The sequence below is a fragment of the Nuphar pumila genome, chromosome 10, assembly GCF_984573655.1.
Source record: "Nuphar pumila chromosome 10, dmNupPumi1.hap1.1, whole genome shotgun sequence".
NCBI lineage: Eukaryota > Viridiplantae > Streptophyta > Magnoliopsida > Nymphaeales > Nymphaeaceae > Nuphar > Nuphar pumila.
In genome coordinates, this window is record NC_143258.1 from 83,086,800 (window position 1) to 83,114,220 (window position 27,421).

General features: G+C 37.2%; 1 pseudogene; it reads right to left on the bottom strand.

Moving 5' to 3' along the window:
- Positions 1 to 11,339: 11,339 nt before the first annotated feature.
- LOC149827087 (cationic amino acid transporter 5 pseudogene) lies at positions 11,340 to 17,639 on the bottom strand (annotated as a pseudogene).
- Positions 17,640 to 27,421: the final 9,782 nt, after the last annotated feature.

The following is a 27,421-nucleotide window of genomic DNA, read 5'->3' on the forward strand; positions in this document are numbered from 1 at the left end:
ACCTAAGCTCATGGACAAAACTCACATGGGGACTCCCCTGAGGGGTTTTGAATGGGGTCATCATTCTCCCTGGTAACTTAGCTAAAATAAGGCTTAGAAGCCTGCCTCTCTGGCCAGTGGGGCACCCCAAAAATCGTCACCTGAATCCACTAGGAGGGGATGTCCCATATCTTGGTATGTTCCTTAAGAACAAGGGAAGCCATATATGAGTTTTTACTGGTATTAATCCAGCTTTGGACTTTTAGTCTCCTACTCGGATCAGGTTTTTCTGTCTAATGAAAAAAAAAACTTGGTCAAAATCACATTTAACGATTCTATGTTGAAAGCACATCTTTTTAATAAAATTTTGACAACCACAAAAATTGAAACTGCTTTTTTCAAAAAATCTGAGGAAAAAAACTTCTTGTGAAAGAAACATTTAGAATGCAATAAATTATATTTTAAAAAAACAAATATGGATCCAATTTTATTAGATATTAAGTGACTCTGAGTCTTGAATTTGGATCTCACGATTCTTATACTCTTAACTTGCTTTTAAGTGAAAATTCTATAGGTATTTCTCTTTTTCTGTGGACTTCCTCTTTATAAAGTTCCATTGAATTAAATCCCCTGTATACTATTTTTCCCTTTTTCAAAACTCACCTTTTTTATGTTGTTCATTTATCCATTTTTTTCTAATTGTAAGCCTTTTTAATCATGTAGCCCTTCATTAATGAATTTTCGTCACATTGAATATCTACCACACATCTCACTTGGAATCAAGTGAGATATTAATAGCTTGGTCATCACGGGCCAATCTTTTATGAAATCAAATGAACCTAATGCTAGTCTTAAACCAAAGGCCGCTTGTTATATTAACTACTTTTGGTATGCTTGAGCCCTTGACCATCAATTCTTCACAACCAACAAAATTGTCTCTTTATCTTTTTTATAATAAATTAAGAGATAATTATGATTGTCGAAGATGGTTAAGTTGACAAGACGACCTAACTCCAAACAAGTATTTTGAGGGCAGATCCGGGACTCATATGGGTACCTAACCAATTTATCGGTTATATTCAATCTCCACTGTGCATCACACATGTGAAGTGTATGTGGCCCTATTTTCACATTTTCCAAGACAGATGTGCGGCGGGGATTGAATATAACCAATGGTCCATGATTATATATAACCTTATATGCACTAAACTAATTACACTAATAGATTATTTGGTTCAAATTTGTCTAAGTTGATTTCATTAATATAAAATACTTCATGTTTGTGTCATGCAAGGGTGTGGAGTTATTGGTGGAGGCTATTTGTCAACCCTGCTCCGCGGCGCACAGTTGAGGTCATGAATTCAACTTTTTAAACAGCTTCTTGTTTTATTTGTGTCTGGATGATAAGTTTTTTTTTTTTAAATATATTATTTGGAAAAAAATCGGATCTTGTATAATCAGATACTGGGTCGGATTTGGAGTATATTTTCTAAACTTTCAATCCAGATCCTGGTCCATCTAATATTTGGATCTTATGAATAGTTTGTCAACTTACTTTTTTTTGGATAATCCAGGGAAAAAAAAACCCATCAGACATTGGCTGGCCTCGGGTTGGTAAAACCCTAGAGGCCCTCTCTGGCCACCAGGGAGGAGTACACCCAGCTTCGACCTTGCGGCAAGGGACACCACTAGCGGTTTCAACTTGGTGACATTCACACCAGATGAGCAGAGCAATTGTGGGTGTCAACTTTAATAGGCCTTACCCTAATTACCATATCAGCTGGTCAGTCACACATAGGGATGGCAGTCAACCGGGGGAAAGCGAGGCCCCGCCCCGCCCCGCCCCGCCCCGCCTCGCCCTGTTTGGACCGGGGATGAAGGGTATGAAACGGGGATGGACGTGCACTTTTCCCCGCCCCGCCACTATTCCCGCCTCATCCCCACCCCAACCCCGCCCCAACCACTTTTCCCCGCAATATCCCCGCCCCGCCTCATCCCCGTTTGAACCGGGGATGGAGGACATGAAACGGGGATGAAGGCGGGGGTGGAGGATAAAATCTTGAGGCAGGGCGGGGGTGGAGACCTTGTCCCCCGCCCCACTGCCATCCCTAGTCACACACACTCGCTTGCACATACAAACAAACACACCGGCCACGCAAAAATAAATGGCTGTAAATAGGGATGTAAACGGGTCGGATTTAACCATTACTGAGTCAGATTTAATCGAGTTTGGCATAATTTGATCCAGATTCTTTTTAGTATTCGAAGTAGGATGGGATTAGACAAAATTGAATCCAAGACCCAAGACCTACTAGCTTAAAATCTGATATTTACATAATTGGATTTGAATCGTAGTCCGATTCTAATTTGGACTATGATGCAAAACTCAGTACCGAATCTGACTAATCGGATTCAGATTTGAGTAGGATGTTGGATTCCTCCCGCCTGCTTTAAACAAAATTTCATGGAAAAGAGAGCGATCTAGGGTGGATCCTTTGCAAATCAATCATGTGAACACATCTATAGTGCCAGAATGAGTCAAAACAATTTCACCTGTGAAATTTCAGGCCAATTGTACTTGTAGTCGACCACTTATGAGTAGGGGTGTCAACGGGTTGGTTTGGTTCGGACTCAGGTAGAACCAGACCTGGCCCTGATTTTCGGGTATGGTATCGGGTTTGTACTCGGGTCTAATTGGATCCATTATAAGAAAAGCCATACCTACACCCGATAAGAACAACATGAATTCAGACCCAGTAAAATAATATTTTTTTATCATTTTTACATTGAAAAATTACATGTCTTAATCAGAACTCGGATCAGGACCGGGTCTGGTATAAAATTTCACAAACTATACCTGGCTCCATGTATTAATCGAATATTCGGGTCAGGACACGGATCTTAATCGGGTCTTATTATTTATCACCATACCCAGACCCTATAGGGTTTGGTAGGGGTCAGGTGCGGGTAAACCCGACCCATTGACACCCCTACTTATGAGACCCCTTTTTAGGTTTTAGGCTGGACCAGATTTAGCATAAACTAGACCCAGTGACATCTTAACTTTTTCTTTTATTATTTTATTGAGAATTATAGTACCACCCAGTGACATCTTAACTTTTTCTTTTATTATTTTATTGAGAATTAGAGTACCTTCTGGAAATTGAATTTTACCCAAATTCTCATTTTAGAATTTTATGAATAGACCCTATTTTGTATATGACTTTCATACTATGAATCTGACCCGATTAGCTCAGACCTGGGTTTTTTCGGATTTGGATCATACCCGACCCGCTGACAGCCTCAGATCGTCAGACGTGACTAGGTGCTTTTTCAGACATTCACAAGAAATAGTACTTTAATGGCATTAAATGTCAACTATCTCTGTTTTGTCAAAAAAAATGTCATCTATCTTAGGCATGCATTATTTTAAATAATTTATACTCCAAAACTTTCAACCAAACATTAATTTTTTGAGTTGATGGGATGGAATGCTTCCAAAGACAAAGATTGGCTAAGATGGCAAAAGTGTTTAGCTGACCAATCCAACTCCTTTCCACCATAAAATAAAGCCTACCTAGAACAGTGATACCAGCCAAATTTTAGAATATCACATATGCCCTTGGTTTGGAAGAAATGCCAACTTAGCCAGCTTGTTTATAGTTTAAAGAAAAATGTGTTGCACCAGACCTAGGGTAAGCTCCAGTTATGGATCCAAACGGGTCGGATCTGGCCTGCATCATGGGAATCTAAATCCAATTTTAAGAATCAAATCCAAGTCCAAATCTGAGCTAGATCAGCGTAGTAGGTTGAATCATGGTCTGAAATTTATGTGGTGACACTGAATCCTATATGAAAATGTTGGAATTATCGAATCCTAGTCTCTTTGGTCAGATTCAGTAAGCATAATCAGATCTACTTGTTAAAACTCAGTTGCAGCATTCTCTGTATTTTCACATTTATCTCATAATCCAAATCTAAATCCAAATTCAACTTAAAGTCCAGCAAAATCCAACTCCATTATTATATACACCTTTCCAATGCATTAGGGTATATTCACTAAGCCGGCGTTTGATAGCACTGGAAGTTTCTCCCCGAGGAAGAAACTTTCGGTTTTCGGCCCACAGACCCTATCAACTGTCTCTCTCTGGGCTCCGACCTGAGTCTGATCCGTTTACATCCCTATTTACTGCTAATTGTTTTGGACATAAGAGAACCTAGACAAGAGGATGCTTGTGCACCATAATCACAGGTTGCCAATTTTACCAAGCCCCAGCCAAATACTGACCCTAGCAGATGAAGCATTAAAATTTTTACCTAGATTGGTTGGTTGATTCAGCCATGTTTTTGGTTCAAGCCTACAAAGATGAAAGAGTGAGCAGGCGCATAGACTATCGTAGCCAACTCAACATTGATCAAGTTAGTTGAGCAGTAGGACCAACTAAGCTTATTTAGGCATGGGCAGACTTGAGCAATTCAAGTCCTTACCTTTTCTGTTACAGGCTTGAGTTAAACATTGAATATGCACCCCCACTAGAATTGCAAACAGATCGGGTTCGGTCAGACCTCCAATCCTAATCCGACACTTTACATCTATATATGGAGCAGTAAAGTAAGATTCGTATTCAGACCAGATTCAGATTTATACATTTGGATCATTATGGGATTTGAATCAAGCTTGATCGGTGTTTTATATTCAGTCTATGTCTTGATTTGGATCTAAACCGATCTGTTTTGCATATTTTAAATTTACAAACCCTGATTTTCTTCTTCTTTTGCCGGATTTAGTATTGCCATATATATTTCAGATTTGGATTCAATCTTACACCGTCGAATTTTGTTAGTAGTCGGACCGACCACAAAATTCAGATTAGGATTCGGATCAGGTAGGATCCAGCCTGTATCCGATCTGTTTAAAGCCCTAACCAGTATCAGCCTTGGTTTGACTAAGTACAGTTTGAACCTGAAAAAGTTCTGGGTCCAAGATCGTACATGGAAAAGGTTTGAATGTTGGTGCCCTCCATCTTAGCAAATCTGAAATGATAAAAGCTACATTCTTTTTTTCAGTTTAATTTGGTGGGTGCATGGAATTAATTATTTAACTGCTCATCTAGAAAATTAATATATAAAACACTGTTCCTAGTTTGAAATAACTCAAAATAGTTGTGATGATCCTATGAATTTGGTTGTACATGATGGTAGCCTTTAATGTTAGTCGGTTGTGATGATACTGGAAAAAGGTTGGTTGATACTTGGTAACATCTTTAAAGACTTTCTTGTTGCAGGGTCGTAGCTAGGGGTGTGAACAGGTCTGGTTTACCTGGACCGGGCCCGAACCAAACCCTATAGGGTCCGGGTATGGGGATAAATAAGAAGACCCAATTAAGACTCGGGTCCGGACCTGAAGATCCGATTAATACATGGATCGGGTATAGTTTGTGAAATTTTATACCCCACCTGAGTTTTGATTATAAGACATGCAATTTTTTAATGTAAAAAGGATAAAAAATATGGTTTTACCGGGTATATATGGTCCGGGTTTGGTTCATGCATGTAGTTCTTATCGGATCTGGGTATGGTTGTTCTTATAGTTGATCTGATTAATTAGACCCGGGTCTGAACCTGATACTATACCCGAAAATCTGGTCCAAGTCTTTTCACTTGAGTTTGAACCAAACCCGACCCGTTGACATCCCTAGCTAGTCGTAGCTGGGTGTACTCTCTGGTGGGAAGGGGATGATTCTCCTGGTGAAAATCGGGCTCAAGGAATTCATTTGGATTCAACTTTAGTTTATATTTTTTATTTAAAATTAAATCTTTTTTATGCAATGGATCTATTTCAGCTCTAAATTTAAAATTAGGGTTTTTCTTTTACATTATAAGTACTCTTTATAGATTGTTAGAGGTAGTTGATGGATGAAACCGTTGATCATTTTCTTTGATTTATTGATTTTTAATTGTTATTTTTTTATTAATTTTCTGTCTTCCTAACACAACTTCCTAGGAGTAGGTGCAACGTAGCGATTTTTTTTCTGTCCTCAGGATCAAGGGTGCATCAGGATAGCTCAAGGGTTTAACACAATGTTGTCAGTATCGATATCAGCCCTGAATCGTTTGGCCAATGATTCTGGTGAATCGGCCGATACCGATTCTCAAGTGAAAAGTTCTGAATTGGCTAAAAAATAATTTAAAAATATTTTTGTGTCAATCAGAATGTGTCACGTGTTAAAACCATTAAAATAATATTGAAAATTTAATTTTAAGTATTTTTATATTGATTAAAAAATAGCCGATTCAGGTTAGTATCATATCGATTACATACCGATACTGACAACAATGGTTTTTGCCAACCGAAGGCCAGACAATGCGGCGGACGGTGACGGAGGATTTTGTCCCTTGGATTATCCAAAAAAAGAAGAAGATAAGAGTAGGAAATATTTTTAAAAAAATGGCCGATTTATTTTTTCAACAAAAACAAGGCCTTATTACTGCTTAAGAACTTGGTAAAAAGTATGTTTTTTGACAAGCACTATTCTGATAAATTGATTGGCTGTTAGCTGGTTTGGAGGCACCCTCATGATCTTTCTGATTCTGTGAGGAAAATAATTCATTTGTGCAGATTAACCAAGTAGAGCTCTGCCCACCTAGCTAGGTGGATCAGTTTAAGGCATTCAAAGTTGATGAGATTCATTTGTGCAGTGTATGGTTTGTATAATTAACTGGTAGGAGTCGCCTAACCCAAGCTCTCTGTAAAAAAAAAAATATCATTAATTCTCCCACAAGCCCATCACCTGAACCCTGGTTTTCCCACACGTTAAATATACATCTAATTTAGAAAAGTTTTTAAATTTTATGCAGTGTGCTGCATGCCACCATGCAGAGACCTACTTTTTTTGGTTGGAGTCCAAGGGAAATGCCCTCAAATAGCTGGCTGACAGCACATTGGTTGGCTTTTAGTTGGTAAAACCCTTGACGTCTCCCTGTCCACCAGGGAGTACACCCAGCTTCGGCCTTGAAGTAAGGGATATCATGGGTTTCTAACTTCTTTTTGACGTCTGTCAAATTGGCATCATGCATAAGTATCCCCTACAAGGTCATTTCTTTTTTATGCAGCGACCTGCTGCTGTGCCATCAATCTTGTCATGGACAACCAATGCTAAAAATTAATATGTAAGTGCTTGAAATGACACCAAACTATTTTCAATGTACAAAGAGATAAAAGAGGCCTTTATTTATCCTTTCATTTTTTGTAATGTTAGCTCCAGTGGGATTCGAACCCGAGGCTCCTTCTTTAGGATACTGTGACTGTATCCCTCTATCATGCCAAAATTGGGGTCTTTTTTTTTTTCCTTTGAATAGAAAACTACCATCTTAGCATGGTGACCTTTTTTCACCAAATAATCCTTGCAAATCTTCAAAACGGATGTCAAGCAACGGTTCACAAGAAGACTACACCGAGTCATCAGCACATTTTGCAGCCCATACAGTGTAAAAAAGAGTTAGCTTACCGAAAGTACAAACAAATCATGATGTTTCTAAGTGTATCATCTATCTATTTCTATATATATATATATATATATATATATATATATATATATATATATATATATATATATATATATATATATATATATATATATATATATTGATTGGCATACTTAAGCATGGCCTTGAAACAAAATTAAAGACGACAGTATGTTAGAATAAAATGGATCACAGAACTCACCGGATGTGACCTTGCATGATCCAAACGGCAATTCAGTGGATGCGAGCGATCGACGTTTTCCTCAACCATTCGATGCCCTCAATGAGCTCAGGCTAGAATCTTGAGAGATAAGCAAGACCCTTGAACCTAGAGAGTGAAATCAGAAACGAATATGACACTCAACAACTACATATGCCCTCATGGTAGTCATCATCAAGCTACAATGGATCTTTTCTATTTATACAGAAGCTCATAATGAGCACAAGTGGAGGTCTCTAACCGGTAACCTATAAAACCCAAGAGCCACACTCATATATATATATATATATATATATATATATATATATATATATATATATATATATATATATATATATATATATATATATATAGCCTTTGATGTGCTCATGTCAATATAGGTAACATCCAAGCCAAAATCCAACATTCTCTTACTTAACTCATTGACATGAAAAAATATATAATTTAGGTTTTTAACCGTTATCTCGATTTAATTTTAATGTGGGTTTAGATGCTATCCTGTATCACAAGAATGAATCATACAAATTATGGAGATGAACACCTCTATATGAGGTGTCATATTTTCATGTACTATAATATTATTTATTTTCAATATTTAGCATGTTAAAAATACCTTTATGAATGAATTAGTCTCTGACCCATTCTATTGGTTCTTTTAATATTGTTATTCTGCTATTTTCTCTTCACAAAACTTTACACATAATCAATAATGCACAAAACCATAGAGAATCAATTTAGATTTATAAATATGATCATATATAATCATAATGTATTATCATACATCAAAAGGAACCAAATAGACTCATCTTTGTTACATGTTGGGATTATAATCTCGATTCTAGCCTTTTAGTAAAAAGATTTACTCTCATTTCCTTCGTACTGATTGTATCAATGCATACTAAATGATTTTCAGCGTACTGATTGTATCAATGCATACTAAATGATTTTTAGTCTTTTATTTAACAACAAAGTACTTTAACTCCATGTGTCGATATGAGGTAGTGCTCTTGTTGTTATTTAAGAAGAATAAGACAGTTTTATTATCATATAAGATATTTAGTGGTCTCTCAATAGAGTCAACTATACCAAGACCCATAATAAAACTTATAATCCATATGACCTGAGATAAAATCTCGTTTAAATCAATAATTTTCGTCTCAATGACTTTTAAAAATTCTTTCATTGTCCTATAGTGAGAGATGACATTTCGAATATTCTTAATCACTCGCGATTGCAAAAGTAACACGCTAAAATTATTTGAGCACTCTCACTTCTCATAAACAACCTTCAGAGTGGCTATTTTATTCTTTGTATAAGTGAAAGATTAATCACTCTATACGAGATTCATATCAAAAAGAAAAATGTGAGACCTTTATTATTTACTTTTTCTAAGGCAAGCATAATAGTCATTATCATTTCACTTTAGTGAAAACAATGATACAATGAGTTGTTTTGCCTCATCAATTCTCAAGAAATTGATTTTAATTGACGAAACTAGTAGATTATATAACCATATATAATTTGGCACTGTGCCTTTGGGTATGAACATGCTTCATGGGCTGGTGCACACATCTACTATTACACCCTGTATGAATTTGGAACAAAATAACCTACCTTTGGGTATAATCATTGTTTCATAAAGTCAGACACAATCTCAATACCAAATTTCAATATCAACACGATCCAAGAAACCCTCAATCAACAAAACACAGATCACTTTGGTGATAACCAGAGTGAGTTGATCAAAATCTTTTATCGTAATCTCATGTAAAGTATGTCATAACACAAATAAAATGCATATATTTATAATCTCATGCTTAAATAATCATGGATAACTTTAAAAAAAATATGAAACACACCTTATATCAAGTTAAAGTTATAAAAAAGTATGAGATCAATGACAAAGACATGCATTTATGAGTCATATTCCTGATTGAGGTCTTAAAACAGCTTAAACAGATCCTTAGTAACCCTAAACCAGTGACAAAAAGTCTAAACTTGTCTAGAAAACTCCTGAACCAATCAGAGTAGGTCCGAACCAGTCTTATAAACCATGTACAAAGGCATATAAACCATATACAATGGCCTATAAACCCATAAAACCAAATAAAAAAACTCATGTTCCTTCACTAATTCATCAAAATAGGGTCTCTACATGCAGGAACCAGTAAAAAATTGATAAGAACTGACCAAAAAGAGGTCTGAACCGGTCTCGAAACACCTTGTATCAGTCACAAAACTGGTTCAGCCTCTTAAAGGGTTTAAATAGTGTCTGGACCCTATTTCAGATTTGATCTGAACCGGTTCAGGTCTAGTTCTATTAAAAAATGAAACTTGGGTTAGATCCTACAATCTGAATCCAGACCTAATCATAATAGGGTCTCAGGTTGAATCTCGGGATCCAAACCCAATCCAGATCCAAAACTCGATCCAAACCAAATTCTAGGTTGGATCTTATGATCCAAACTGGATTCAGGTCAGATTCATTTCCTAGGCCCGATCCAAACAGGATTCGGGTCAGATCCAAATCCTGGGTCCAGTGAACTCGAAACCCCTAACGGGTCTGAGTCCTGGACCCAATCCCACTAGATCAAGCGCAAACCCAATCCACTAGTCCCTTAAATGGGTTCGGGTCTAGATTGGGTCCTATCGCATCGGGTGCATACTCGATCCACTCGGACCCACCAATGGGTCCAAGAATGCTCATCTCGAAGTACAACCTATTGGAGATCTCAAATGTCGACAAGGTTTGAATGAAAGTTGATTAGAATTCAATTCTGAACAACTTTTGTTTTAATGTCATTTCCGAATTTTGTACCGGTTCACCAAAAAATGCAAATCAAGGCATCAAACGGTGCATGGACATATTTTTGTCAAAATTTTATAGAGCTGCCAGAAAACAGGCCAGAATCCCTTCACACAATTTTAATGATGTTCAAATCACTCAAACAAGATCCTCACATGTCAATGAACTCAGATCCAAAGGCGGATTGTCGATCCTCTGTCAGATATGTCTAGAATCTAAGGATGTACAATAATGACCGCCTTAGCAGTCGTTGATGGACAACCAACCGAATGGCTAGCTGAAACGATTGTGGCATCCCAAAACCAAACAGAAGTTTAGTGAGAGAGAACAACGCTGACAAAATTTTTTTACAAGCATCGCATGAACGTCGATGCACCCACACTTCGAATATGTGTAGCAGATGTGCAGCATTGGCCCATAACCCAATGTTAGAATAAAATAGATCTCAGAAGAGCCACTTACTAGATGCGACCTTGGACGATTCAAACGACACTTTAGTGGATGCGGGTGGTCAACGTTCTCCCCAGCCAAACAATGCTCTCAATGAACCTAGGCCAAAATATCAAGAGGTATGTAGGACCTTTGAATCCACTCAATAATTACGTATACCCTCATGGTAGTCCTCATCAAGTTATCATGGATCTCTCCTATTTATAGGAAGATAAGAATGAGGCCCAAAATAAGTCATAATGTGTTCATAATGGACACTAGTGGAGGTTATAAGACCTCATAACTCTTCTCATATATGTCCCTTGATGTACCCATGTCAATATAGGTCACATCCAAGTTAAATCCTATCCAATCCAAAATTCAACACCCAGACCTTATGAATAAGTGGTAGTCCAAAGACCCCACGAGATAAACATTCACTGCAATTGACAGAGAAGGCAACCAAAGAATTAAGGGAACACTCCACACCCTTGGATTTCTCGGCTTAGTCAGTCAAATATAACTTCCCAAAGTGCCCAAGAACCACAATGGAATAGTGATGACAAAACCAACCAACCCTTTTGGACTAAGACCCCAATAAACTGATGTCCCAATAGAGGAACCAACAATCACAAACAAGAACACCAACTTGATCACATTGGCTTTAAGCATAGTTCCTCTGAGGTAGTATCTCCTCACAAGCAAGGCCACAACCATCATCATAAATATGAACAAAACACTAATTGAAAGAAGGTTGGCTAAAATGTCTAAGCTAGAGAAGAAAGCAATGATCCCATTGAAAAATGTCACTAGCATTGTTGCATAGATTGGTGTCTGAGTTCTTGAATGAACCAGAGCAGAGGAGGTATCATATGTGCTCTTACTATATGAGTCGTGTACCGAGCCTGCCCGAGTGCTGACAAGCAGGACTGTCGTCATCCCCTTGATTGCATCTAGTGCAACCAATATCTTAATCCAGTGCATCCCCACCCTGTCAAAAGTTAAAGAGTATGCTACATTAGAATCAATTACTCTGAAATTCTGCATCATAGCCAGAGACAGAGCCATTAAGCATTATATTATAGTGATAACTGACATAGAACCAAGAAGGCTTAGTGGTATATCTCTTGAGGGGTTCTTGGTCTCTTCAGCCATGGTTGCAATGTTATCAAATCCACCATATGCAAAGTAAATAATTGTTGCTTCTATAAAAACTTCTACAACACCAAATGGGAAGAAGGGATGCAGGTTTGAGGTGTCAGCATGCCAAAAGCTTGCCACAATCACAAGCAAAATAGCTAGTGTGTTAATAAGAATACGAAACCAGTTGATCAAGGATGTTCTCCTGGTGCTAAGGATTGCAATTGCAACTGCAATCCAGAGCACAACAACTGTAATGGGGTCCAAGAAACTGAAGTCTTTCACAAGGTCGTGTACGTGTATGCACAATGAATTAGGCTCTTGATTCAATAATGTAGCAAAGTATGAAGTCCAAGACCGAGCGACTGTGGCATTACGGATGAGGTTCTTCAGCAGTATGTTGGCAACAACTATGAAGGATACAAAGTCTCTGAGCTTGACACACAAGTAAGCAAACAAACCACCCGCTACCGAAAGCTCAACAACAAATTCAGTGTAACAAAAGACAGTCAGCATAGCACAGATGCCTAAAACAACGTATGATAACACAATAGTCAGGCCGACATTCTCATGAGCTTCTTGACCGGCAAGAACGAAGATCCTGACACCGATGACAAATCCAAATTCAAACCAAGTAAGATCCCACCAATTCAACCACTTTTTTATGTCAGTCATGTTGCGCTTCCGGATCTCGGATACTTCTTGAAGTTCATCTGATTGCGCTAGAAGGCGGTCTTTGAATCGATGACATGTTTGCGAGAGTGAAGCTTCATAGCTGGTCCAGCTCTGGAAGGACTCTTTTGGTATGAAGCATCCTTAGTCCATCTCCGGTAGTTTCTTTCTTTAGTCCATCTCCATCAGTATTATTATTGCCTCCAATTGACCCCATCTTCTCTTCTTTTCTTTTTCTTCTTATGTTTGCTTTCTATGTGGACATATGTTGTTCTTATAAGATACAAAAGGAAAACTATGAATATAACAGTTTTGGCTCGTGAATGTGTGTTCGTCCTTTGAGATATGAAAGAACTCTGTGGAATACGCAAATTTCAGCTTGCTGGTATTCGTCTACAAAGAGATGATGGTTTTTACAAGAGTGGAGAATAACGAAGGATGCAACAAACTGGGTGGAGAATAAAATGCAATAATATTGATGTTTGCACTGTGGGTGTCAATGAATTGAGAATTCTTGAGGATAAGGGTGCTAGTCTTGGATGAAGACATATTAAGAGTGAGCAAAACTTCACAGACTGCCTCTGTGAATTCCAATTTGCAAAGATGGAAATTTTCATTTAATTAGTCCCACATTTTGTCGGGAAAAGTGTAAATGAATAGTAACAAATACATCATCTGCAGTTGCAAAAGCTCCCAACACACACACACACACACACACACACACACACACACACACACACACATACAGAGAGAGAGAGAGAGAGAGAGAGACGAAAGAAGATCAACATTACCACTCATGAAGATCAACAAAATGTTGAACCCATGAACCGAACAATATAGAGAACAAAACAAAAAATAGCTAAAGAAAAAGAAACTAGAGACAGATAACAACCGACAACAAAGCCAAGCTCAACCAAGATCTGTTGGATTAGAAGAAACCACCCATGAGTGAATGTTGTTAAGAGGGAATGAGAGGTCTCTAAGATGCATACGTAGAATCACATATACATCAACCAAGATTTTATGGACAAGATTATTAAGGATGACTGGAATTTGACGGAAAGTTGCATCATTGCATGCCATCCAAATAAACCACCAAGTAGTAAGCAACCACGTCTTCCAGATTAGTCTCCACTGCTTGCAACGTCTAATTCCAATAGGGCCCAGGAGCAGATCAAGCACAAAAGACTCCTCTTTGACAATTACGTCTGGAGATCTCCACGTCTTATTAAATAGGGCCACAAAGATTGGGCAGGACCAGAATAAATGAGAAGTAGTTTCTTCAACAGCTTGACAAAGCACACACCAACTAGGAAACTAAAATCCCAACTTCTTTAAATAACTGTGAGTCTGAATCCTATCATGCAAAATTAACCGACTCAAGACCCGAGATCTTGGGGAAGGGCCCTTAGACCATAACACACACTCAAGAAACCAATCTGCCCCCGGGGGGAGCAACGATCTATACACTTTATGGGTGAGGAACACACCATTTGGCGCAATCGCCCATTGCAACCACTAATCATAATTTCCCACATCTCCAATTTGATCTCTGAAGAACGATAAGGCTCTCAGCCACATGCTTCGCAAGTGCGAGATCGCCAACCCCTGGGTTCCATGACAAAAAAGAGATAAATCAGGAGCACCATATTTAGCATGAGGCAAACTAGCACATGGAGAATCTGGATGATGGAACATCCAACATTGCTTGGCCACAAGAACAATACTCTTTTGTCTTGAAGCAAAAACACCTAAGCCAGCCATATGCCTAGGTAACACCACCGTTCACCAACCAACCAAATGACGCTTACTCTGGAGTTGACACCCAGACCAAAGAAAATCCGCCATTAAATGACAAGTTTGTTTCTCCACACCCACAGGCATCATGAACATTGACATGAAGAATTCAGAAATAGAAGAAAGAACATGTCTGATTAAAGTCAGACGACCAACGATAGAGAGATAAGACGCCTGCCACACAAAAAGCTTATTTTTTATTTTTTGAATAATTGAAGCCCAAGCAGCGGAAGAGAGGCGCTTCACTTGTAATGGCATACCCAAATACGTCATCGATAACTCAGAGATAGCGCAATTAAAAATCCATTGACCTGCTGCAAGCATAGACGACTCAACATTGAACATAGTAAGAGAGCATTTGCTATCATTTAGGGAAAGCCCATAAAAGGATAAAAAGAACTGGAGAATAAGTTTGAATCTAAGCATCTGTTGCACGTTTGCTCGCTCAAAAATAATCATATCATCAACATAAATAAGGATATGGTCTGAGAAACCTGGAACATCTAAAGGATCTATCAGGCGCTTCTCCGCAGCATGCTTGATCAACACCACGAGACCCTCAATAATGGCATTAAACAACAAAGGCAAGAGAGGGAAACCTTGTCGTAATCCACGCCCCAACTTGATCTAGCCACCTCTAATGTTGTTAATCTTAATCATGGCCTGAGCATTAAAGATCAATTCTCTCACCCACCAAAAAAAATGATGACTAGTGCCAAAATTGGATAACATTTGAAATAAGAAGGTTTAATGCACAAAATCAAAGGCTTGATGAAAATCTAATTTAAGAGAAAAGTAGGGCTGACCACTAAGATGTAAGGAGTGAATTACTTCAGAGGCCAAGATGAATGAATGGTTAATCCTCTTATTATGGATAAAAGCGAATTGAGAGTTTAAAAATATTTGGTTAGCCACGACCTTCAACCTATTAGCCAACACCTTGGCAATCATACGATAAAGGGCACACATACAAGAAATCGGGCAAAACCTAGAGATATCAGTGGCATCATCATCTTTCAGAATTAAAGAAATAATTGCCAAGTGGGTTTGAATAGGCAATCTAGAGTTGCGATAGAACTCATCAAACATATTAATAACATCAGGCTTCACACAAGACCAATTTTTTTTGAAGAAATCCACATGAAACCCAACAGAACCTGGAGCTTTCCACCTCGACAAACCTTTGATGGCCCTACAAATCTCATCTTCAGAAAACTTCATTTGCATAATTCTGGCTTGATCTTGCTGAATCGAACCAACAGAAACATGACCAATGACACCCTCCGCAGTAAGTGAAACAAATTATAAATCTTTAAAATACTGAGTGACAACTGAAATAACATGTTGATTATAGTACGAAACACTCTCAATGGTGATTAATGGGATGACATTCCTCCTATGACGATGAGAAGCATATGAGTGAAAAATTTTAGTGTTACTGTCTCCAGCCACAAGCCATTTCACCCTTGCTCGCTGCTTCCATCTAATTTCCTTCTTGACCCTCAAGTTCTTCAAAAGTGTTATAACTCAATTGATCTGACCTACAAACTCTGCAGGTGCAAATCAGATAGAGACTCCAGGGAAGACATAGTTTGATACAACGTTGAAATCTCTTGCTCCCAAGCAACCATTTGCTAAAATTTAATCGCATCTCAATTATGGAGCTAAGCTTTGATATCCTTAGCGAGACGAGATAACTTCTCATGACACCGAATATTTGTCCACCACTCATTGGAGGGCTTGTTCTAAGCGTCCGAACTAATCATGTGAAAGTCTGGCTCCTAGAGCCACCATTGTTCAAACACAAAACTCCTGACAGATTTAAAACCATCCCCCAAAAGAGTGATTAATTGACCATGATCCGAGATAGAAGGAGCTAACAAGAAACACTTGACACCGGGAATGAGGTTCAACAGATTTGGAGTGACAAAAACCCTGTCAAGAACTCTACAGCATGGGTGAATCCGCCTATTCGACCAAGAGAAACACTTCCCGATAAAATAGATAGGGTAAAGGTGATGTTGATGAATAAAGTCTTGAAAACCTCGCATAGATGGATTGAAAAGAACGAGGTTATTAGAATCCTGAATAGACAAACGGCAATTAAAGTCCACCATAAGAAAATGATACTCCCAATTTAAGACGACGATCCTATTTAAGTCGTTCCAGAAAGCAGGCCTCATGACTACGTGATTAGGGTCATACACAACAGTGACCACGACTCTCCTGCCACTGTCTTGCAAAGTGAAGGCAACAGACAATGAAAAAATACCCATGTCCAACTGAGAAATATTTAAAGATTGCTTCCCCAAAATAAGGATACCACCAGCATGGCTAATCGCAGGCTTAAAAAAATAGTCAGCACCCCCCATATACCAGAGGCAATAGAACGAGAAACATCATCCATCTTAGTTTCACAAATAGCAATTAGATCAGACTTTTCTTGTCTAACCCAATTAGCCATAAACAAACACTTAGCGGGGCAATTCAAGCCCCTGATATTCCAACAAAGAGACTTCATGACACACAATTAGGAAAAATTTGAAGAGTGTGTGGCCTTGCCGACCTTTGTAGAGACCTGCCATCGAAAGTCGTAACATTGAGTGGGTTGCTCCTCCTACTACTACCACTGCTAGCGTGTCGGTGCCGAACAACCCTTGCACACTCAGTAGCCCTCAAAGAACTAGAAGAATCATTCCTCAGACCGGAGACAACATTAAGTGAAGGACCTAGGGAGCCACATAGGATATTAGAGACTGTTGAAATAGTAGAAACCATATCGACAGTTATATGAGACAACTGCGATGAGGAGAGAGAAATATCAAGCATCCAGACTGCCTCTTCAACATCAACAACCAAAGACGACAAAGGGGGGCACTGCTGAAGAAGGGGTGGAGCAGAAGTGGGAGCCACACTTGGGAGAGCTACACTACCCCAAGAACTATACACGGAATCAATGACGGCAGGGGCGGTAGTAGTGGCCTCAGTGACGGCCATTGAAAAGGAAAAAGGAATTGATAGGCCAATAATCATGCATCTGTGAGCCTCAGTGGAACGAGCATTAAACGCCATAATGTGAACCACCATATAATCAAAATGCCTGATTGAAAAAATAATGAAGGATGAAGGCAAAATTGACCTTTTTCCACCTTTCGCATAACTGTCCAACCAAGCTGCCAATCCATCTCAAGAAGGGGCGCTAGTCGTGTAAAGCACAAAGTGAGAGAGAGAGAGAGAGATTTTGGCTATCAATGGTAGCATATACATTCATCTTCATGAAAATTTTGTGCCTAATACGATATGGATGTTATGTGTTGATACGCGACTGAACATAGACGTGGATATGATTTTTCGAAATGCTAGTTGAAATCCAAACTGAATCCATGTTGAACTATACTCAACAGATTTTTATCTTGTGATACACTAGAAGCGTTTGTGGTATATAAATGGACTAGATATGGATTAATCTAGCTGGAAATGGAAATAGATGTGGATTGAGCTAGATGTACACAAGTCATAGCTGCATTCTTTTTTTTTCCTTACGAAAACCAACCAGAATCCAGCCTTAATTAACCCCAGCCTATAGTGGTAAACCCTAGAAGAGTGGACCGGTCAAGTCACTTGGCTCGGTTCAAGTCATGGTCAACTCATTTGACTTGGGTCATGCACCAGCCCTTTAAGGCTCTGTTTGAAAACCAGTATTGCAGGGACTTGCAAGGAGTCGGAGGAATTACAAAAACTGGACTTCAAGGAAAATGAACTTTAAAAGAGTTATAGATTCTCTCTATTGTTTGAAAGCATAAGTAACCTTTTCAAGGATTGAGATTTTAAATCCTCATGATTCATCACTACGTTTGGCTGTAGGTGAGTATAGTTGTACGTAGAGGTGGGCCATTAGTTGGACAGCCCAGCACAGCTCGTCATGGGCCTATAAATTAGGTCCAAGTTTTACCCAAACTGAGCCAAAAAGAATTGGTCTCGGACCCAGATTGACCTGTGGCTGTATATATATTATATAATATAATACACATATTATGTATATGTCACATAATATACATTTTATATATAATATAATATGTATATTATATATAATATAATAAGCCTGGCTTTACACAATTAAGCCCACAGGCTGTGGGCCAAGGTTTTCCCAACGGACTGGCTTGAACCGGGCTGTTGGCCCAACCCATCAATTTACGGTCCAGGCTTTGATCGGGTCGGCCCGTTGCCCACCCGTAATTGTTAGCACCATTATTATAATTAATAATGAGATAAATAGGTGAATAGGATTTACTAAGGTAAACGAGGTAAAAAATTAAACCATGGGAAATTTAGTAGTAACTCAAATGGAATCCTTGTGATTAAAGGAGTTGTAAATACCTCCCCTTTATTAGAGGAGTTGAAATTTGAAATTTTTGGTATTTGGAGTTGGCTGTCTCCCAACCCACATTTATGCTTCCCTCCACTTTTCTCTCTCCTAAATACACTTCAAATTAATCTGTTTAGATCCTGACACATCATGTAACTCACTCACACTCTCCCAACTCCTCTGACATCCTTCTCAAACGGAGCCTAACTGATGAAGTTCACAATTCAGTTATTGAAATTTATTGGAGGGGTGACCCATAAGAGCTTAGCTCATCTGGTAAGGGGGCACTTTGTGAACGTGTTGATGCCATGTTACAAGTTCGAAACCCACGGGAGCATCTCTTGTTAGAAGGTCAAAGCTATGTGTACTCCTCGGTAGGCAGGGAGGACCTCAAGTGAAGGCCTTCCAATATGCAGTTGATGGTATGAAAGTTTTCTCTTGGCCTATCCAAACAACATATTGAGAAGTGCTTTTGAGCATAGTCACAAATATCAGCGATATTTTCAAAATATCCTGATATATTATCGCTATATTTTCAGTAAATGATATTATAGGTAAAATATCATGATATTTTGAAAATATCATGATATTTTAAAAATATCATCAATTTGATAATATCACGATATTATCACTTATTGGTACTATTTTCACTTATTTTATATGTGTTTTTCTTTTTTTTTTTGCATGTTTTACTTATTTTTTATTATATATGTATAATTAATTTTTATTTATATATTTTTTATTTTTTTATGCTTCAAGAATTTCTTGAAATTTTTTCTGAGATTTATCACCAAACCTATAATATTGCGGGACATAGCATCGCCGATATATAGCTGGTACCGATATTTGTGACTATGCTTTTGAGTCACACCATTTGTCAAAGGCCAAATGCCTAGCCAAATCTATCAAGAGATAGAAGAGTTGGTCCACCGTTGGGGATTGATGAATAGTAGCGGGTCTGGACATACTAAGGTAAGGTCAATTATTAGCTAATCTGGTGAGACCCAAAAGATTTTTGCATAATATATGGATCTGGATCTAGTTTGGAGATCAAACATTTACATGTAAAAGTATTTTAAAACAATAGTGATTTTACTGGGTTTGGTTCTTGCTGTCCATGCTCCAACCCAGATGTAGTCCTGCCTAGGTCAGGTCCGGCAGACCAAGACTGAAACTCAGTACCAGTAACTCAAAGTCAGATCTGGATCTCAGCTCACCTGGATCTGGCTCAGGTCCGACCCACTGACAGCCTTACCCACCAGAACATATTAATTATCTAATGTTGGAATACACTGGACATGGTTGACCCAAAGAGTGGAAGGCGATATCCCTGTGGGCAAGGGACCTGATTCTCAAGATTAGGGTTCGTCAGCCATCTTTGAGCTGTTTGCTTCAGTCCTTTCACAATCAACCAAATTTATCACCGCTTTTGTTTTGGCCTGCAAGTGGTTCAGGTTGGCCTGAACCAACCTTGACTGGGGATCAGATCTGATGGACCCGACTCCTCTGGACCCTCATCTAGTCCTAATACAGGTCTACAAGAGCATGCAAGGCATCATGTTTTCAAAGCAATTAAAAAGTCTAACAGGATGTGTTTTAAAAGCAATTAAAAATCTTAACAACTCATACTGCAATAGAACTTGAAAAACTCACATATTCTAATCAAATTGACTTGATCCAAGGCATGATGTTTAGTGGATAAACAACGACAAACACATGTACAGGTTAGGTTAAGCCAAAAATATGTGTGACTGTTTTCCCTGAATTGTTTACGATGTTTGGGAGATGAAACTGCCTAATACTACTAGGAGCTACTAATTTTCCTCTCTCTAATATATATATATATATATGGTTAATCTAACATTAAATTCTTTGTGTTTAACATCAGCTACATTCAACTATATTAAAATAACAAAAATACTATTAAAGGATTGACATTTTTTTAAACACATTTTACATTTTTGAGCATAAGTCTTTTGAAGTTGGAAGAAAATGACCTTTTCCAAAAAAAATAACTTTATTAATCTATCAAAGTTACTTTTAACCTAAAAAAATCCATATACTTTAAAAAATATGGTTCTTTTAAGAGTATTTTAGTCATTTTAGTAAGGTTGAATCCATCTAATATTAAATGTAACTAAATTAATGTTAGATTAACCCATATATAGAACGGGAGTGTGAATTGAGATTTTCATGTTTTTGTTTTGTTTCTTAACTCTAATAGTATGGATGTGATCATGCTTGGTTTTAAAAGTATCGGCTCATATCTGATTGTAATATATAAGTAGAATATTTTAAGACTTGAAAATCAATGACTTTGAATTTTTGTAAATATTCAAACATCCAAATAACTCCGCCTGTGTATAACTATTTAGTTATACACCGTCGGTCCCAACCCCGAATAAAGGAGGAGGGTTGCGGTAGGCCAGTGTCAGCCAGCATAAAAACTTAGTCATACCCTATGAATATGAACCAATATGAGAATTTCGTTGGGGCGCTCCCTACTAAGCGACGCGCTATACTCTATAGGCCCGGAGGCAGTGATAAATGGGCAAGGTTGCTAGGTCGTCGCCCGGAAGCGACGCGTCACACCAGCGCCCAGGTGTGGTGTCAAATAGGCAAGGGTTCCCTCACTTTGTTGGACGAGTGGAGGTAAATAAGTTAGTCCAAGACCATAAAATTAGATTAGCCACTTGGAACATAGGGTCTTTAACTGGTAATTTGGTAGAGTTAGTAGATGTTATGTGTAGGAGAAAGATTGATATTTTATGTCTACAAGAGACAAAATGGGTAGGTGAGAAGGCAAAAGTGATAGAACCTTGGGGATATAAGATTTGGTATACAAGAATAAATAGAAATAGGAATGAAGTAGAGATTGTTATGCATGAGTCGTGAGTTTATAGATAATGTAGTTGAGGTCCGTAGGAAGGCCGATAGGATTTTACTTATTAAATTAGTATTAGGTACATATATTATTAATATTATTAGTGTTTATGCACCTCAAGTAGGTTTAGAATTTTCCATTAAGCGTCAATTTTGGGAAGATTTAGATGGAGTAGTATAAGGGATATCTTATGGAGAAAAGCTTTTCATCAGCAGTGACCTTAATAGACATGTAGGCATTAATAAAGATGGATTTGAGAGTATCCATGGAGGCTATGGTATAGGAGAAAGAAACGAAAGTGGAGAAAGGATTTTAGATTTTGGTTTGTCCTATGATATGATCTTAGAAAACACTTGGTTTAGGAAGAGGGAGTCTCACCTAGTAACATTTAAAAGTGAAGTTAATACGAGTCAGATAGATTTTTTCCTACTTAGAAAGAGAGATAGGGGTTGTTGTATCGATTGTAAGGTTATACTGGGAGAAAGTGTAGCTACACAACATAGAGTCTTAATTTTAGATCTTAGAATTAGACAATGCCGCAAAAGGGATAGACATAGGATAGATCCTAGAATTAAGTGGTGGGCAGTGAAAGGAGCTAAACAAAAAATGTTTGTAGAGCAGGTAGTTAAGGAAGCTGATTGGTGTCTCGAGGAGGATTCAAAATCAATGTGGAATAAGATAGCGGGTGACATGAGAAAGGTCGCTAAGGAGGTATTGGGTGAGTCTAAAGGCGGTGCATTGCTAGGTAAGGATACATCATGGTGGAATGAGGATGTCAAATTAGCTATTAAGGTTAAAAGAGAGTGTTATAGAAATCTAAGTAAAAGTCGTGATAATGAGAATTTGGAGAAGTATATGATAGCAAAGAAGAAAGCTAAAAAAGTAGTTCGAAACGCGAGGGATAAGGTATATAAGAAGGTTTATGACAAGTTGGATACCAAAGAAGGCGAGAAAGATATTTATAGACTTGCAAAGATGAGAGATAGGAAATCGATGGATCTGGGTATGGTTAGATGTATCAAAGATGAAACACAAAGGGTTTTAGTCAAAGATGAGGAGATTAAGGAGAGATGGAAAGATTATTTTGATAAGCTATTTAATGGAAGTCATGCTCAGGATCTTGAAGACTTGTCCATTCCTTTTCATGAGATGAATCGTGACTTCATGCACAAGATTCAAAAGAAAGAAATTGCAGAGACTTTGAAGAATATGAAATCAAGAAGGGCAGTTGGCCCAGATGGTATACCTACCGAGGCTTGGAAATTCTTGAGAGAGAAAGGTTTAGAATGGTTGACAAAACTTTTTAACAAGATTTGACAGACAAATAAGATGCCTAATGAGTGGAGGAAGAGTATGTTGGTGCCTGTATATAAGAATAAGGTGATATACAAGATTGAACAAACTATCGTGGTATAAAACTCATAAGTCATACTATGAAACTTTGGGAGAGGGTGATTGAGTCTAGGTTGAGGAAGGTTGTCATGATATCGGAGAATCAATTTGGTTTTATGCCTGGAAGATCAACTATGGAAGCTATACATCTTCTTAGACAACTTATTGAGAGAAATAGAGAGAGGAACAAAGATTTGCATATAGTTTTTATTGATTTGGAGAAGTCATACAATAGAGTACCTAGGAACGTTCTCTGGTAGACAATGATGAAGAAAGGTGTTTCTCTTAAGTACATTAGTATAATTAAGGATATGTATGAAAGAGTAGTAACCAATGTCCGCACTTATGGAGGGGTGACAACCAATTTTCCTATAATTGTTGGGTTACATCAAGGATATGCTTTAAGCCCTTTCCTATTTGCTATAGTGATGGATGAGCTTACAAGATCAATTCAAGAAAATGAGCCGTGGTGTATGTTGTTTGTTGATGATATTGTTTTGATTGATGAGTCTAGAGTTGGGGTTAATGCTAAGTTAGAATTATGAAGACAGACATTGGAAGCAAAAGGTTTTAAGTTGAGTAAAAGTAAGACAAAATATATGGAATGTCAGTTTAGTAAGCAACGAAGTAGTGATGGGAGTGTAGTGAAGCTTGGTGAGCAAGAAATACCGCTGGATGATTGTTTTAAATATTTGAGATCTATCATTCAAAAGTATGGAGAAATTGATGGAGATGCAAATCATAGGATAAAGGTTGGGTGGATAAAATGGAAAAGTGCAACCGGAGTGTTGTGCGACCGTAGAATGCAATTGCGGTTGAAGGGAAAGCTTTATAGGATGACTATTAGGCCCGCTTTACTATATGGTACAGAATGTTGGGCTGCCAAGAGACATCATATTCAAAAAATGAGTGTAGCTGAGATGCGTATGCTTAGATAGATGTGTGGAAATACAATAAAAGATAAGATTCGGAACGAGGAGATACGTAAGAAGGTAGGCGTTGCACCCATTGAAAATAAGATGAGAGAGAATCATTTACGGTGGTTTGGACATATTCGACGAAGGTCTAATGATGCTCCAGTTAGAAAGATGGAGAAATGGGAAAATATATTAGTTAAAAGAGGTCGAGGTAGGCCTAGGAAGACTTGGATGGAGATGATAGGAAAGGATATGAATGCTTTGAACCTCACCGAGGACATGGCATTGGATAAAAATGATTGGAGGAGTATGATTCATGTGGAAGACCCATAATGATTTTTTTTGTTGGTTCATATCGCCGACCCCAATTGTTTTGGGATGAAGGCGTAGTTGTTATTGATTCAAGCATCCAAATTTTTTATTGAAAAAGCATGACCCAACATACGATTCTTAGCAAATGGACCATGTCAAACACATCTGCAAGGTCATATTTGCAAAAAAAATATCTAAAATGCATAGTTCACACTTTAATTATATATATACACCTAAAGTTTTAGCAATAATTAAAAATGCACCTAGGTTTTGAATATTGTTAAAACACACATAACTAATTTCATGGTTAATAAAAAAAGTTCTTAGCTTTCTTTCCCTTAAGTATGCCATTAAATGCATAATAAAACTACCTTTTTACACACAAAAAGCACTTTAATTATTTTTAAGAATTCATGGTAGAAACCATTTCATCAGTCGTTACATTTAAAACCATGAAAAGACTATAAGAACAATTATGTGTGGAAAGGGTGAACCCGAGTCAAAAGGCATGCATAGGTACACAATAAATTGCTAGAGACAAATTTTTTTATCTCATGGCCTCTTACCTTTCATATTTTTGGTATATTGGGCTTTCCAAAACTTTGATAAAGTTTTATACATTGTAGAACTGGTGCCTAGGGCCCTCTATGTAATCTTGAAAAAGGGCTGAATTAGGACATGTTCAAGGAAGAAGTGACTCTTCAACTTCAAGGGTTGCAACCCTTGATTATATTGACTTATATTTATGTTACATAACTCTTCATGCCACTTTGAAGACATGCAATTGTTGGAAGTGACCCCTTCCTAACTATTGCCTTATGGCCACTTAAATCCCTATATCTCTTACTTGCCCACAATGGGAAACTTGTGCTACCAAGCTTGATATTACTTTTTAGTTTTGCATTGGTACACTGTTTTGAGTTGTTACTATTCACATAATCGATGTAAACTATATACATTCACCATTTTAAAATATAAATTAGATATACTTGAGTGTACTTTGACTCACATGTCTAGAGAAAACATTCTTTGCGATCTACTATCATGTCACTTGATGAAACATAATCCATTGATATTTTATTTTTCATAATAATGTCCCATACATATTGATATTTGACCTCAATATGTGTACTCTTAGAGCTATCTATTCATGTATGAATTAGATATACAACAATTTTGTTATCACAATAGATTTGAATTGAATATATTAAAATATTAAATTTCAAATCATTTTGAAAGAAGTTTGTTCGAACACGAAATGTGGTTGCCATGTTACAATGGGCGTATTGTGTCACACACTCATGCTTTTTGTATGACCATAAACTTTCTTAGTTCTTAAGATAAACACATAAACACATAGCCAAAGGTAAATTTTGCTTCATCTCTATCACCAACAAAACCTGCATCTGAATATCTCACAAGATTTAGCTTATATGTTTGATAGCATAACTTGAGTTCTTTTGTTCTCTTCAAATACCAAAATATTTTTTTCCCTACTTTCCAATGAAGAAATCCATAATACTATGATATCTACTTATTAGCCTTATTGTAAAGCTTAAATCGGGTCTGGTGCATAACATAACATAACATACATTAAGTTTCAAATTGCTTGTGCATAGAGAACATTTAATTTCTCTTGATCATATTTTGAACAATCCATTTTGCTCAATCTTAAGCTTTTAATTACAGGAGTTAACTTTGCCTTGGTATTATCCATTCTAAACTTTCTTAAAATGTGATCAATATTTTTTTTTTGACTTAGGCTCAATAATCTCGATTTCATGTTTCTTTGGATTTTAATTTTAAGGATATACGATGCTTCTCTCATAGCCTTTATCTCAAATAAAAAATTCAACCAAGACTTGGTTTCATTTATCATTTCTACATTATTTTTTATAATTAATATATCATCAACATAGAGAGATATAATTATAAATTTATTTTTATTTTTCTTGGCATATATACAATGGTCTAAATTGTTTGCTTTATAACTCACATTAGTTATAGCTTTATGAAAAGTCAAATACTACTACCTACGTGACTATTTAAACTCATATAAGGATTTATTCAACTTGTATATTTTACTTTCTTGACCTTCAATTTCAAAGTCTTCTGGTTGTTGCATATATATTATATCTTTTAGTTCACCATTCAAGAAAGTTGTTTTTATATCGTGAAGATCAAAATAAGCTACTCATGTCAATATTATATGAATTGAAGTCAATTTTGGTACAAGAGAATAAGTTTTTTCATAATCTATTCTCTCATGTTGAAAATAACCTTTTGCAACCAATCTTGCCTTAAACTTATTAATAGTTCTATCGGTCATATGTTTCTTTTGTGAACCAAATTGCTACTAATTGCCTTACAACCCTCATACAATGTAGTTAGTTTTCAAACTCTATTTCTTTGTATGAAGTCTAACTCAACTTTCATTACCTTTGTCTAATATTTAGATTCATTTGAGACAATAACATCATGAAAACTTAAATTATCAAGATTTTCATCCATGCGCATGAACTAACACAACTCTTCACCCAAGAATAAGTAATAATAATTTAAATAAGATAAATGAGCTCTTAATCTCTTCTAACCAATTATAGGTTACAAAGACTCATCATCATTCACAACTGGATCATGATGTTTAAATTCTTGAATTAGTATCCCTAAATCATTTAAAAATATTAAGAGGGACATCATCTTCCTCATGATCAAAGTCACATTATTTATTTTTCAAGAATTCAACTTCTTGGATTTTGATAAACCTTTTCTCAAGATTATATAACTTAATAACCCTTTGATCCTTTTGGCTACTCCATGAAAATGCACTTCATAGTTTTACTATCTAACTTGTCTATTAATTGACTATGAATGTTGATCTCCACTTTCGCAAATGACTAAGATCCGTTGTCCTGCCAATCTACAACTCAATAGGGTGTAATATCTATAGACTTATATGTGACCCTATTAAGAATATACATGA